We start from the raw sequence: 14,318 nt of genomic DNA on the forward strand, positions 1-14,318 counted from the left end.
CCCCCACGCCTAGCTCGTGCCCCGTGTCTCCCTCCTGTTCCCCCCACACCCTGCTCATGCCCCGTGTCTCTCTCCTGTTCCCCCCACCCCCTGTTCATGCCCCGTGTCTTCCTCCTGTTCCCCCATCCCCTGCTCATGCCCTGTGTCTCTCTCCTGTTCCCCCAGCCCCCGCTCATGCCCCGTGTCTCCCTCCTGTTCTCCCCACCCCCTGCTCATGCCCTGTGTCTCCCTCCTGTTCCCACCACCCCTGCTCATGCCCCGTGTCTCCCTCCTGTTCCCCCCACCCTGCTCATGCCCCGTGTCTCCCTCCTGTTCCCCCACCCCCCGCTCATGTCTTCCTCCTGTTCCCCCCACCCCCCGCTCATGCCCCGTGTCTCTCTCCTGTTCCCCCCACCCCCTGCTCATGCCCTGTGTCTCCCTCCTGTTCCTCCCCAGCCCCCGCTCATTATTACACAATTATTCCCCCAACCCCTGCTAATGCTCCGTGTCTCTCTCCTGTTCCCCCACCTGCCGCTCATGCCCCGTGTCTCCCTCCTGTTCCCCCCACCCCCGATCATGCCCGTGTCTTTCTCCTGTTCCCCCCACCCCCCGCTCATGCCCCGTGTCTTTCTCCTGTACCCCAAACCCCCAGCTAATGCCCCGTATCTCTCTCCTGTTCCCCCCACCCCCCGCTCATGCCCCGTGTCTCCCTCCTGTTCCCCCCACCCCCGATCATGCCCTTGTCTCTCTGCTGTTCCCCCCACCCCCTGATCATGCCCCGTGTCTTCCTCCTGTTCCCCCCACCCCCCGCTCTTGCCCCGTGTCTCTCTCCTGTACCCCAAACCCCCTGCTAATGCCCCGTGTCTCTCTCCTGTTTCCCCTGCTCACGCCCCGTGTCTCGCTCCTCTTCCCCCCACCAACCGCTCATGCCCCATGTCTCTCTCCTGTTCCCCCCACCCCCCACTCATGCCCCGTGTCTCTCTCCTGCTCCCCCCACCCCGGCTCATGCCCCGTGTCTTCCTCCTGTTCCCCCATCCCATCCGCTCATGCCCCGTGTCTCTCTCTCCTGTTCCCCAAACCCCCCACTCATGCCCCGTGTCTCTCTCCTGCTCCCCCAACCCCCGAAAACTTTGATGTCCTGGGTAGTGTCGCGAGTTATGGTTGCTTAGCTTACCATAACTGGTGAATTTCAGGGGTTTTTCGATTTTACTTGTAACCATAACGTCCTTTTAACAACGTTTTTTTACTGAATTCCATAGGTTTTCGTTAGTGCAACTTTATTTACCATAACGTCCCTTTAACAAAGTTTTTTCATTGAATATATATATATATATATATATATATATATATATATATATATATATATATATATATATATATATATATATTCAGGAAAAACACTTTCATTGAAGGGATGTCAAGGAAAGAACCTAATGCAACAAAAACCCTGAAATTTTGCTAAAGCCTCTTTAATTTTGTTGCACAGCCTATGACCACACTGATAACATCACAGATGACATCAAGTATGGCATTACTGATGACATTGCTGGGACACCACTAATGCCATAATTTATGACGTCACTAATGGCACCACTGATGAGATCACTGGTGGCATCACTAATACAATCATATATGACATCAATGATTATTTAGCTAATGGCATCAGGCATTCTCAGCCTAAAATCACATGAAGTCTAATCCTTAAGACATCCTTCTCTTACCTTGAACCCGGTATTAGGATAGCATGTACTCCGCACTTACTTCTGTCATTATGATCTACTGTGCCCTCCTCCTCCTCTGCACAGTCTCCCTCACCTTTCCCCACTGTCCGGACTCCCTTGGTGGCCTTTGCTCCTCCGCCACACTCCACTATCCCTCTGACTTTTTTTCCACCCTTTGGGGGGACCACTGTCCCCTGTGCCCCCCTATTCTATCCACGAGTGGTGTGGCACCAATGATCTCTGCCTTAATGCCAAAAAGACTTAGAGTCTCCTCATCGGCATACCTGCTCCCTACTTTTCTGTCACTCTCTGGCCGACCACTCTTGGCCCTCTTCCTGCTCTCACCTGCGAGGCTAAAAGCCTTGGGGTCATCTTGACTCCACACTCTTCTTCTCTCCTCACATCTGTGACGTCTCTAAAAAGTCAAACTACAAGCTGCACCGCCTCAGAGGTACTCTTCCTTTCCTCTCCTTCCCTCAGAAGCTCGGCTCACTGTCTCCAGAGCTCTGGTTCTTTCTAGGCTGGACTATTGTAACAGCCTCTTTCAAGATCTGCCTGCTTCTACTCTACGCCCTCTGCAACTCATCCAGAACAGGACCGCAAGGCTTGTCCTTGGCATCAAGCCCAGGGATCGTATCTCTCCAGCACTAAAATCTCTGCACTGGCTCCCAGTGGCTGTGAATATTAAGTTTAAGACCCTCTGCATTGTCCATGAGGCCTTCTAGGGCCTGGGGCCTCAATACCTCCAACTCTCTCTTCGTAAATACCTTTCTCCAGCATTGGATCTTTCATGGATTCACATGCTTAGAATATTCCCCGTCGTCAGGCTGGGAATCCCCGGTACATTACATAGACCCTTTCCCGTAGGAAAACTTTTTCGACGCTTATGCGTCCTATCCACCTCGTTTTGTATCATGCGTGCCCGCGCCGTCCGGGCGCCATGATATAAATACAGGACCCGCCCCCGCGCTCCCTCGGATTTCAACCGTCTTTCAAAGTAGTGGGATCCTCGCGGTTACTGCTAATTGAAGTTAGGTTGTGTTTTCGCTTCGGCGAAATTCCGTTCTGAAGAAAATATGTCCGGAAAAGCTTTATTCCGTCCTTGTGCGACATGTGGACTCAAAAAAGTCTATGAAGGTGATGCCCACATGGATTGTATCTACTGTCTTCACCCGCACCACACGGCGGATACATGTGAGATATGCCAGGGTTTCTCCCAAAAAACCCTTAAAGATCGGAAAAGAAGGTTGGTCGACTGGCTTAACGACGGAGCGGGTGCCTATCCGGCATCAGAAGTGGGCTCCACGGCCTCCAGGAGCAAGTCGGAACCTCCCTCGAAGAAGGCGAGGCCTGTCGAAAAATGCCCCGCGGACAAGCAGGCGGGAAAGCATGCTGGGTCTTCCTCATCACACAAAAAGTCCTCCTCCTCCTCATCCTCCAAGACGGAGAGGCAAGCGACATCAAAATCCTCCTCAGGGGACCGTCCTAGGTCTTCCGTGAGTCGAGATGCTTCAGCAGGGAAGTCGGCAACGAAATCGGCTACGAAGTCAAAAGGCTCGGTGCCGGCGACTGGCTCGTCGACCCCGGTATCGCTGACGATGCCGATTACTATTCAGGCAGCAGCGGTGGGGATTCCTTCGTCAACGGGGACTCAATTTATGGCCTGGCAGCCAGAGGTCTGTGAACCGGCCCCCCCTGAGGTCCTGTTGCAAGACACGGCCTTGCCGGGGTCGTCGGTGGAAGGAGAAGGTGACATGGTTATGCAGCCGTCGGACTTGGGCCTACGGCCTTCCAATACGTTGACGACGAGTGCGAGTGGGGGTGTGGTCCCTCTATCCTCGACGTTGCTGACCCCCCAGACGGTTTTGTCTCTGGATGTGCTTAATACACTTCAGAAGCTCCTGCAGCGTCTGGATACGCAGATCCCTCAGCCTGGCACTTCATCGTCGAGATTTTCTGCACCTTCCGTCGACGAACAATCTCAAGCAGCTCGCACGATGACCAAAAGCCCTTCGGCCTCCCAGGTGGCGAAGGATCGTCCTCGAGTGCAGGAGGAGGGTGAGTCCAATTCTATACTAGGTGACTCAGGGTCGGACATCTCCCTGTCACCGTCGAGAGACCCAACATGGAATTCGGATGTAGAGGTAGAGTCTACGAGGAGTCAGGCACAACCATCTCCTCCGGATGATGTGGGAGCCTTCCATGCAATGATGGGAAAAGCGTGTTCCGAGTTCGGCTTAATTCCTGAGGAGCAGAAGAAAGATTGCTTTCTTTTTGATCACATGGGTCACAGGAGGAAATCGGTATTTGCCATCCCAATCCTGGACCGCGTATGGCAAGAAGGCCTCAAGACGATGCGTCATCCGTTCTCGGAACCGGCTATTAAGGGGCGTATTGAGAAAAAGTTTAAAGCTCCAGAGTCCACTCCAAAATGTCTAACATCACAGCCACTGTCAGACTCTGTGGTATCGGCGGCAGCGGCTAGGAAGGCCAGAGTACAGCAAAAATGTTCAACCCCTTCAGAAAGCGAGGCAAGGAGACAGGACGCCTTCGGGAAAAAGGTGCTCTCAGTCGGCGCCACGACGGTGAGAGCAGCAAACTCCTTGGCGATTGTATCGCGTTACGATAGGGAGATGTGGCATAAAATAGCCCCTATCCTAGAACACCTGCCGGAAGAACATCGCAAAGCAGCCATGTTACTAGTACGGGATGGTGAGGAGGCTTCGAACCATGCAATTAATATTGCGGTGGACCTAGCAGAGTCGGGGTTCAAACAAATCAATCATGGCGTAGTACTTCGTCGACAAGCGTGGCTCAAATGTACTACTTTTAGACCTGAAGTCCAGTACAAAGTTCTAGACATGCCATGTGAAGGAGAACATCTGTTTGGAGATAAGGTTGATGAAGCCTTGAAGGGGATGAAGGAAGACACGGATACCGCTAGGTCTCTTGGCGCCCTCCAGACAGGTAGAAGTTTTCGCTCTTTTCGCCCCTTCAGGGGCGCCTCCGGAAACTCCCGCTTTGGAGCCTCTAGGGACCGTGGATTTAACAGGCCCTCATACTCTTCACAGGGCTACAGACGGGCATCCCAGTCGGCACGTAGAGGCAGAGATTATCAAGCCTCCAGACGACGAGGCTCGGGTCCCTCGTCGACGAAGGACAAGCAAACCAGTAACCAATGACGGCCTTCGGAACGTCCTGGGGGGTCGAGTCTCTCATCATATCGACCAATGGAAGTGCATCACCACAGATCGATGGGTTCTGGACACGGTTTGCATGGGTCATGCGCTGCAATTCAAAAACAAACCTCCGAGTCTTCTGCCAGTGTTTTCGGCCCAGCCCCACCTTCGAGTTCTAAGACAAGAGGTGGCGCTTATGTTACAAAAAGGAGCGGTAGAACGGGTTCCTGTGGCACAGGAAGGACAAGGGGTTTATACCCGGTTCTTCGTCGTCAAGAAACCGAATGGAAAATGGAGGCCCATTCTCGACCTGAGGGTACTCAACAAATGGCTAAAGGGCTCAAAATTCAAGATGCTAAAGCTCCAGGAGGTTATCAGGTCAGTGCAACCCATGGATTATCTGTCGTCGCTAGATCTTCAGGACGCATATTTTCACATCCCAATACGTCCACGACACAGGAGATATTTAAGGTTCGTCGTCGGCCAAAAGCATTTTCAGTTCAAGGTCCTCCCGTTCGGTCTCATGTCCTCCCCCAGGACGTTCACCAAGTGCTTGGCCCCCATAGCGGCCCATTTAAGGAAGGACGGTCACCATGTCAATCCATATTTAGACGACTGGCTGGTCAGAGGCTCGTCCATGGAACAAACACGAAACAGTCTGGGGGCCACGATGTCCCTTTTACAGGAACTGGGTTTCGCGATAAACTTCAGCAAGTCCTCCGTAGAGCCCTCGAGGACCTTGGTCTTTCTAGGAGCGGAGTTTCATACGCACACAGGCCTTGTAAGACCATCCAGCGAAAGAATACAGAAGCTACAAAGCAAGGCGTCGGAATGGAAATGCGGTACCAGGGTGTCGGTGCGCAAATACATGTCCCTGCTAGGGACCATGTCATCCTGCATTCCGTTGATAAACAACTGCCAACTGTTTATGAGACCGTGCCAGGAATTTCTAGCGGACCGTTGGATGCAGAGCCAAGGTCGCTGGTCCGACAGATTGGTCATCGACGAACAACTGGTACAAGCACTCCGCTGGTGGAGAGTTTCTACTCATCTAACGAAAGGAATGCCTCTGTTGGAACCAGAGTTCCAGAAGACGGTGGTGACGGATGCATCACTGAGCGGATGGGGAGCTCATCTGGAGACGTTACAAGTACAAGGCCGGTGGTCGTTACAAGAGTCCTCCCTGCATATCAACCTGCTAGAACTGAGAGCAGTGCGGTGGGCCCTAAAATCTTTTCTTCCTCAACTGAGAGACTCTGTGGTGCGTGTCATGACGGACAACACGACTACAATGTTTTACTTAAGGAAACAAGGAGGAACACGTTCCAGATCCCTGTCGACGGAGGCACAGAAAATCTGGCATTGGGCCCTGCAACACAACATGCTAATCTTGGCGTTCCACCTACCAGGCGTGAGAAATGTGGAGGCAGATGCCCTCAGCAGGGAAATGAACGAGGTTCACGAATGGGTGCTGAACGACCAGCAACTACAACATGCATTCAAGAAGTGGGGATATCCTTCCATCGATCTGTTTGCGACGAAGGACAACAGAAAATGCCCGCAGTACGCAAGCAGATGGCCTCAGCAGGGCTCACTGGGAGATGCGTTCTCCTTCCCATGGACGAACAAATTCCTGTATGCATTCCCTCCTTTTCCTCTTATCCGGAGGACGTTGCAATGGATCCTCAAGTACCCGTGTCGGGGGATTTTGGTAGCCCCGTATTGGGCCAGACAGGTGTGGTTCTCAGACCTGCTGCACTTGGCTGCGGCGGAGCCAATGAGGTTCAGGAAGATCCCCAACCTTCTGTCTCGACAGGAGGGTATCATCTGGCATCACGACCCGGACAGCCTCAAGTTGACGGCCTGGCTCCTGACTTCGCCGAATTTGGCCAGCTAACGATTCCGGAGGAGTGTCGTCGTATTCTGCAGGCGGCAAGAGCACCTTCCACAAACACTTCATACTCGTACAAATGGAGGAGTTTCTGTCAGTGGTGTGGGGATCAACCAGGTTTGGATCCGCAGTTGATTAGGCAGGAACAGCTCCTTCCATACTTGCTGTTCTTAGCTCAAAAGGGCTTATCGGTGTCGTCGATAAAAGTACACCTGGCCGCCATCTCCAGGTTTACACGTCAACGACATTCCGCACCATTATTCAGCGACCGCCTGATTAAGCACTTCCTTAAAGGGTTGTTCAGGAGTTTCCCTCCCGAGAAGAGATTTCCTCCGGTGTGGCGCCTCAATCTGGTGTTAGCGTCTCTTATGAAACCTCCTTTTGAACCAATGTCATCGTCGTCTCTAAAGTTTTTGTCCTGGAAATTGGCCTTCCTGGTGGCCATCACTTCAGCCCGACGTGTTTCGGAAATCCAAGCTCTAATGGTAGACCCACCATACTTAAGATTTTTCAAGAACAAGGTGGTCCTGGCCACTAACCCACAGTTCATACCGAAGGCGCCTTCAGTGTTCCATAAACATTCCTCTATTGTCTTACCTACGTTTTTTCCAGAGCCATGCTCGGGAGCGGAGCGCACGTTACACACATTAGACGTGAAGAGGGCTCTCAAGTTTTATCTTCATCGCACGCAACCTTTCAGGGAAACGAGGCAATTGTTCGTGGCCTATGGTCTGGGTGCTAAAGGCAAAGCCATATCAAAGCATGGACTGTCATGATGGGTATCGTCTACCATTTCGTACTGCCATTCCCAGGCGGGGAAGCCTCTTTTGCGACGCCCAAGAGCTCATTCCACTAGAGCGGCGGCATCGTCGACGGCGCTGTGGTCTGGAGTCCCTCTGGGGGACATCTGCATGGCGGCTACCTGGGCGGCTACACACACTTTTACCCGCCATTACTGCCTGTCACAACAACATGCCGAAGATACTCGGATGGGACAGGCGGTGCTTCGACACCTATTCCAATAAGGTAAGCCCCGGTTGAGGGGTTAGTTCTGGTTGCAATTATGATTGAATATTGTTTGTTCTCTATGTTAACTATTGCCGATGGGTACACGACCATAGAGAACTGGCATTGTGAGGAAAGTATGTGAATTTGCATGCACGCCTCCTCTCTTTGGGATGGTACTGCTATGTAATCTATTCTAAGCATGTGAATCCATGAAAGATCCAATGCTGGAGAAGGGAATAGTTTCCTACCTGTAACTCCATTTCTCCAGCATTGGTATCTTTCATGGATTCACATGCGCCCGCCTGCCTCCCCTGGCCATGCAAACTGGTTCCCCCACTACTTTGGGGGCCGAAATCTGAGGGAGTGCGGGGGCGGGTCCTGTATTTATATCATGGCGCCCGGACGGCGCGGGCACGCATGATACAAAACGAGGTGGATAGGACGCATAAGCGTCGAAAAAGTTTTCCTACGGGAAAGGGTCTATATAATGTACCGGGGATTCCCAGCCTGACGACGGGGAATATTCTAAGCATGTGAATCCATGAAAGATACCAATGCTGGAGAAATGGAGTTACAGGTAAGAAACTATTCCCTTCTAATCAAGCTTTTTGCTCTTCCCCCTCCAACTCTGTCAGGGTCAGCCGCTTCTCTAAGCAACAAGTTGGTGGTAGATCTCTTTCTTCGCATAGGGTCTCCCTCTCGAACAGCCTCCCTGCCTCTCTGAAACTTGAGAACCATCTCTGGTTGCAGACACACCTTAAGTCTTTCCTTTTTGCTTCTGCCTTCTCTCTTCCGCTCCCCTGCTGAATTCCTGGATGAAACTGCACTGGTATCCTGGCTACACTCTGATCTTGGGCCCAGGTCCCCCACAACCAGTTGCACACCTGCACTGCTCCCCCGGCAACCCTTGCACTTGGGCTTGTATCTGTGGTACAACGTCCATTGATCGCGGGACGTTTTTTCGCTGGGTTTTTTACCACAAATTTATTGAAAAAAAATTTCACATTTTTTTGGGGGGGGTTAAAACATTATATATATGGGATGTGGGTTTTTGGTAATAGATATAAACTGAAAGGGAATGGGAGGATCGGGGGGATTTCCACAAACAAATAAAAATTGATGGGCTTTTTAACCTTGCACTTGCCACCTGTTGACCACACTTCTTGTTTTTGTTTGATACCATGTTCTGCACTACCCCCTCCATTTCCCCTCTCACTTTTCCTCACCCATCTCCCCTGCACTTGCTCAATCTCAATGTCATTTGGCCTAGTAAGATCATTGTCAACAATAAGGACCAACAACAGGTAAACCAACAGTGACAATGTAATGCTCTTGTCCAGTGTCATCAAGGTAAATATCAGGATGCATTATTGACCATGTCAGCTCAGTTATAAATTGTTAGCCATTGTCGCTGTATATTCTGTACAATTAGTTTTTATCAAAAGCCAAAGAAAGCATCATGTTATAGTTCAAACTTGAAGTCTGCTTGTCCACAAGGGTATACTGGCTTGCCCAGCCAAGTTGATATTGTGGTGCAAAAGGCACCTGATTATTCTCTGTGCATGGAACGCTTCAATGGAATGATTAACAAATGATGTACCTTTCAATAGAAAATATTAGCAAATTTGGCATCTGGGGGATCGACGATATGTTTACTCAAGGGGGGCTCAGCAAAAAAAGGTTTGAATATCACTACCTTAGGAAATACTGGAAGAAGCGATTGTGGAGGTTGGGTAGTTACACCTGTGCCAGTTGCAATTGCACTTTGGGGTAGATAACAGTCGCACACACTACTGCCTTGTATGAAAAGGGTTGGTGTAAAATGTATGTTTGGTGCTTTGTGCATGTCTCTCAATTTAGCATGCTAGGAGAGCATTGTGATCACAATTGGCTATTGTGATCTAGACGATCTGCGCTTAGATCAGGTTCACATAGCGCACACACGTCTTTGCATACATTGGGGCAGCACCACGATTTATTTATTTATTTATTTATTTATTTAGGATTTGTAAAGCGCAAACTGGTTTATAGTGAAAAAACCGAATTACAAAATCTCGAAAAAAAAAATCTCGAGTCCAAAATCTCGAAAAAAAAAATCTCAAATTTTTTTTTTAATACGTTTTTATTTCGAAATGGGGGGTTCCCCCCCCAGCCCCCCTTTTTTATTTTTTTTTTTATTTTACCCTTTTTTTATACTTAACGTGAGATTTTGGTTTCGATATTTTTGTGATTCAATATTTTGTTTTCGGTTTTTTGACCGACCACCGCGCAAACTATGGCCCGAGAGCATCAAGGCTCTGAGGAATAGCAGTTTTGCAGGACAAGAACCCCAGCATAAGGAGCAGTGAGAGAACCAGAAAGATTTGCTGCACCGTTAGGTGAAAATGGAAATTGCCACCCATGTTTGCCATGGGGATCTCAGAGCAACACCAGAAGGCCCTACCCCAATTGTTCAACAACTGCATGCAGACGCAGGAGCCACCCAACACCATTCTCAGCCATGCTGCCTCCAGGACTCATTGTAAGCCGAGGGGATCTGCAGTTGCTAATGCTCATGTTTCAAGAGGTTGGGTCGGGTAAGGGCAGACGGCTGATTGGCTTCATATTCTAGATGGCAAGTGGTCTCACCTTTTACTCATGATCTCAGAGGTGTCACGTGGCATGGCAAATACTAAAAAAATCCGCTTGGTCTGCATTGGAATCTAAGAATATGCCGGCTACTACAGCCACGGAAAGTATGAAGATATTGCAATGCAAATGTCAAGAGCAGCAGTATGTTAATAAAACGTTACAGGGCGCCCTGGGTCAAAAGGGTCGCGTGTAATGCTTATCTGTGCGACCATCTGCCATGAACTCCAATCCACATTAAAATTAGTTTTTGGAAATTGCAGCTTACAGATGCAGCGTCTATCTCTTCATCTTATGCCATTGAAAGCTGCGCGAAAACATGTCTCTTTTGTATAATATTCACAGGGAAAGAAACGGAACCTGGGGACATTCGGAATAGACGCAGAAAGCAGGCTGACTGCTGTGACGCAGTGAGACAACAACGAGCATCAATCTGTCTCGGTTCTTTAACTTCGGAAAGTGTGAAGCTCCTTGGAGCTCAAATGCCTAAGCTGCTGCTGGATGCTGTAATATCAGGTTATTAGTGCTGACTGCATTCAGTAATCACCAGGCAAATGCGATGGTAAGGTCATCTCACTTGAAAGCCTTCCAGGCAGACAGAATGCAGCATCGGCGGGGAGTCTGAAATGCGTTTATAAAAACAACAAATAAATGGCAATAGGAACAAAGCACCATACTTTCAGCTAGTTATGCACTCGCCATACCAGCAAAGCGTTCGCATCTGTTTAACTTACTGCCGCCATTTTAAGTAATGTAATCTATAGTAGTCTTCTAATGCACATCTCGGCCGTTTTGCACCTGAGCATGCATGGTTCTTAAATAAATGGGGGGGTGAGGAGAGCAGTGCAGTGGAGGGAGATGCGGATGTGTGGATGCGGTCTGGCCGGAAGTAGCCAAGTCCTGCGTACTGTTATGATTCTATGTGGTTTCTGGTGCTGATACTTCGGGGTGTGTTTTATCCAGATGCTGAACCAAAGATGTATTGGCTCCTGATGCTGGAAAACTGGGAGAGACACTAATCAGTTGGAATGAGCACAATATTGGATAGTGCTAAAGACGTTACAAACCATGCAGTCCACTTTAGGTGGCACTGCAGTAATAAATGTGGTTGTGGTGGTGCTCGCAGGAGTAGTGTTGCAGTCGATGTGGGGATTTGTGTGTGTAGTGTAGAGATGGTTAGTTAAGGGTCAGGGAGCATGAAAGATTTTCAATATGATAGTGATTAGTTTATTAGGGAGACATGACACCAATAAATGGCCCCCAAACAATCTGGGACAAGAAGCAGGATGTTTTAATCATAATTATTTTCTTTTATTTAAAATAATAAAAAGCCCAACGTTGAGTTGCTCCAAATGATAATTGAATAAACACAAAAACGCTTTGTTCGCCACTGCATAGTGCCCCAAGAAAAAATATTGCCAAAGACACTAAACTACGTTGTAGACACAGTGACTCCTATGGCCACTTAGTGAGACTATATCCTGTACTAGATACAGTACAATAGAAGACATTATCCACAGAGACAAAGCTGCATAAAGAATGTTATTCATCCTGTGACCCAATTAAAATACTATGCACCTGCGTCTGCAGCGACTATCGAGACAACAGTTGCTAACTAGAATATTCAAGGTTGGGGAATCTGTCTGGGACAAATGGGTCCATGGCATGAGAAATCATATGGGAGTATCTTTTTGTTCTTGAAAGTGGGGGTTTGACGTCTCTATTCCCAGTCAGTAAATCAAATAATACATTGGATTGTCTAGGACAATTGTAACATTCGAGGCCACCTCCAATGGCAGAGAAGCATTCTGATCACGGTCTGTATGCAGCATGCAAACCAACCAAATCGTGCAATATTGATGTGATTGTAATGACGACTAAACTTGGGGGGATGTACATGGGTGGGGTTGTAGATAATGGATTAGCTAATGGTAGACTTCAATGTATAGGGATCTATAGGGTTTTAATTAGTGTAGCCAATTATTATGTTAGAAAATGTCACACGTTTTATTTTTTTAAACTATGCAAATCTAATCTGCAGCCCTATGCCGGCACCAGAATGTTTATTTGGTATCTTGCTTGACTCCTGGCTGACACTTGTTTTTAAATAAAGTGAATAAAGCTGTTTTTTCTAGAACTTGGCACACTTCCGTATTTCGTGTTAATTGACTGGTTTTGTGTGCATTAATACACTAGTATGAAGTTGCAGTATGCCTATATTTGACTCACTGCTACTTTTATCAAGACCTAAAACATTAGGTTACTTGGTAAATTCACACAAGCATCCATACATATACTAGCAAATCTGAATGGATATTCCGTACAACATGCTCATGTGTTTTACTATGCAATCATGTTCTCTGATCAAATTTTATAAAAGATATGTATCAACATTAATTGATAACGAGACAGTAGTGAATTTAAATTGACCAAGGGGAACTGGTTCCTGGAGCTCATCTATTTCACCAATTATACAAACTTCTTTTTAGAAATCTGAAGCACTTGAACTTTAATGGTTGTAAAATGTATACTGTTATTTTATTTCTGTATACTTTTGTTATGATATTGTCTGAGTAATATAGTGTGCCCTTGTATGGCAAATTTCTGAATACATTTTCAACCTATCTACAAAACCATTTTATGGAGTTTGAATGAAATGCAGCTGAAAATTCAAACAATGCAGAACCACATCAACATAAGAAAACAATTATTGTCATAACATTACATTCACTTACGAGTGAAGTAGGGCTTAATATTTCTGGTTTGAAGAGAACACTAGATCAATGGGATCGTCAATTAAATAAAGACACTCAAAATGAAACACTAATTTACTTAGGCCTACCTGAATATCAGCTGATTTAGAACAAACAAATTAGAAGTACGGCAAAAATAGTCTAGTGGGCTTTGTAATTGGTGTAACGTCAGGAAATCTTTCCATTGGAATTTAAATAAGAAATGCAATTCAAATGGCTCTAGTTTTTCTGTTCGGCATGAACAGGTTTTGTATTCAGAACACATGGACAAGAAATTCGAAAGTGTTTGCATTTTGAAATTGTGAATAAATAAAAGGGAAAGTTTCACTTAATTTAGATTTCTCTGTAAACTCCCCAATTGTTCAACAGTGGGAACACATTCTACTTCATGGCATTTCTTTATAAACAATGGGCCTCATTATAAGTTTGCCGGTCCAAAAACAACAGTATTGGTAAGCTTGCCAGTACTGTTGTTTCCGGACCGGCAAACTACGAGTTCTGCGTGCGGGTGCCTTTCAGCCTGCCAGGAGCCTGCCAGGAGCCTGCCAGGTCTGACCTGGCGGGTCGGAACAGCACCCGCTCACAGACCTCGACGGATGCACCGGCACCATTCACGAATGGTGCCGGTGCATCTGCCCCCCCCCCCCCCCGATTCCCATTGAGTCCAACGGGGAGTAATATTTACCGGCGCCCGGGAATGGGCAATTACCGGGCCCGCTGGGGCTCTAATGCCCCGGTAATTGCCCATTCCAGGGCACTGGTAAATTCATGACTCCAACCGCCAGGGTCATAATGACCCCCAATATATTACATTGCATCCAGTATTTTTTTATTGTCACATCAATGAAATTGGTAAAAAAAAGCTTTAGATTTCAGGATGCTTTTAGCTTTCTGAAAGAAGCTTAAGAAATTAACAATTTTACTTTAAATGGAGATAGGTGCCCCTATAAACTTTCCGGAATTCTATTGCTAAGGGATCAAAACATTAAATACAGCAGGGTGACTCATTTGGTTACTGTTAACAGTTGGACAATTGCAGATCTGATTCAGCCTACCGGTTGGATTTGCAAAGGCACTGGATGTTCAGGTCATCTGCTTCTCCTCCTCAGGCATAGCGCTTCGTAGAAGGTGTCCCCAGATCTGATCTTTTATGTGTCTC

The sequence above is a fragment of the Ambystoma mexicanum genome, chromosome 4p, assembly GCF_040938575.1.
Source record: "Ambystoma mexicanum isolate Mex_15411 chromosome 4p, UKY_AmexF1_1, whole genome shotgun sequence".
NCBI lineage: Eukaryota > Metazoa > Chordata > Amphibia > Caudata > Ambystomatidae > Ambystoma > Ambystoma mexicanum.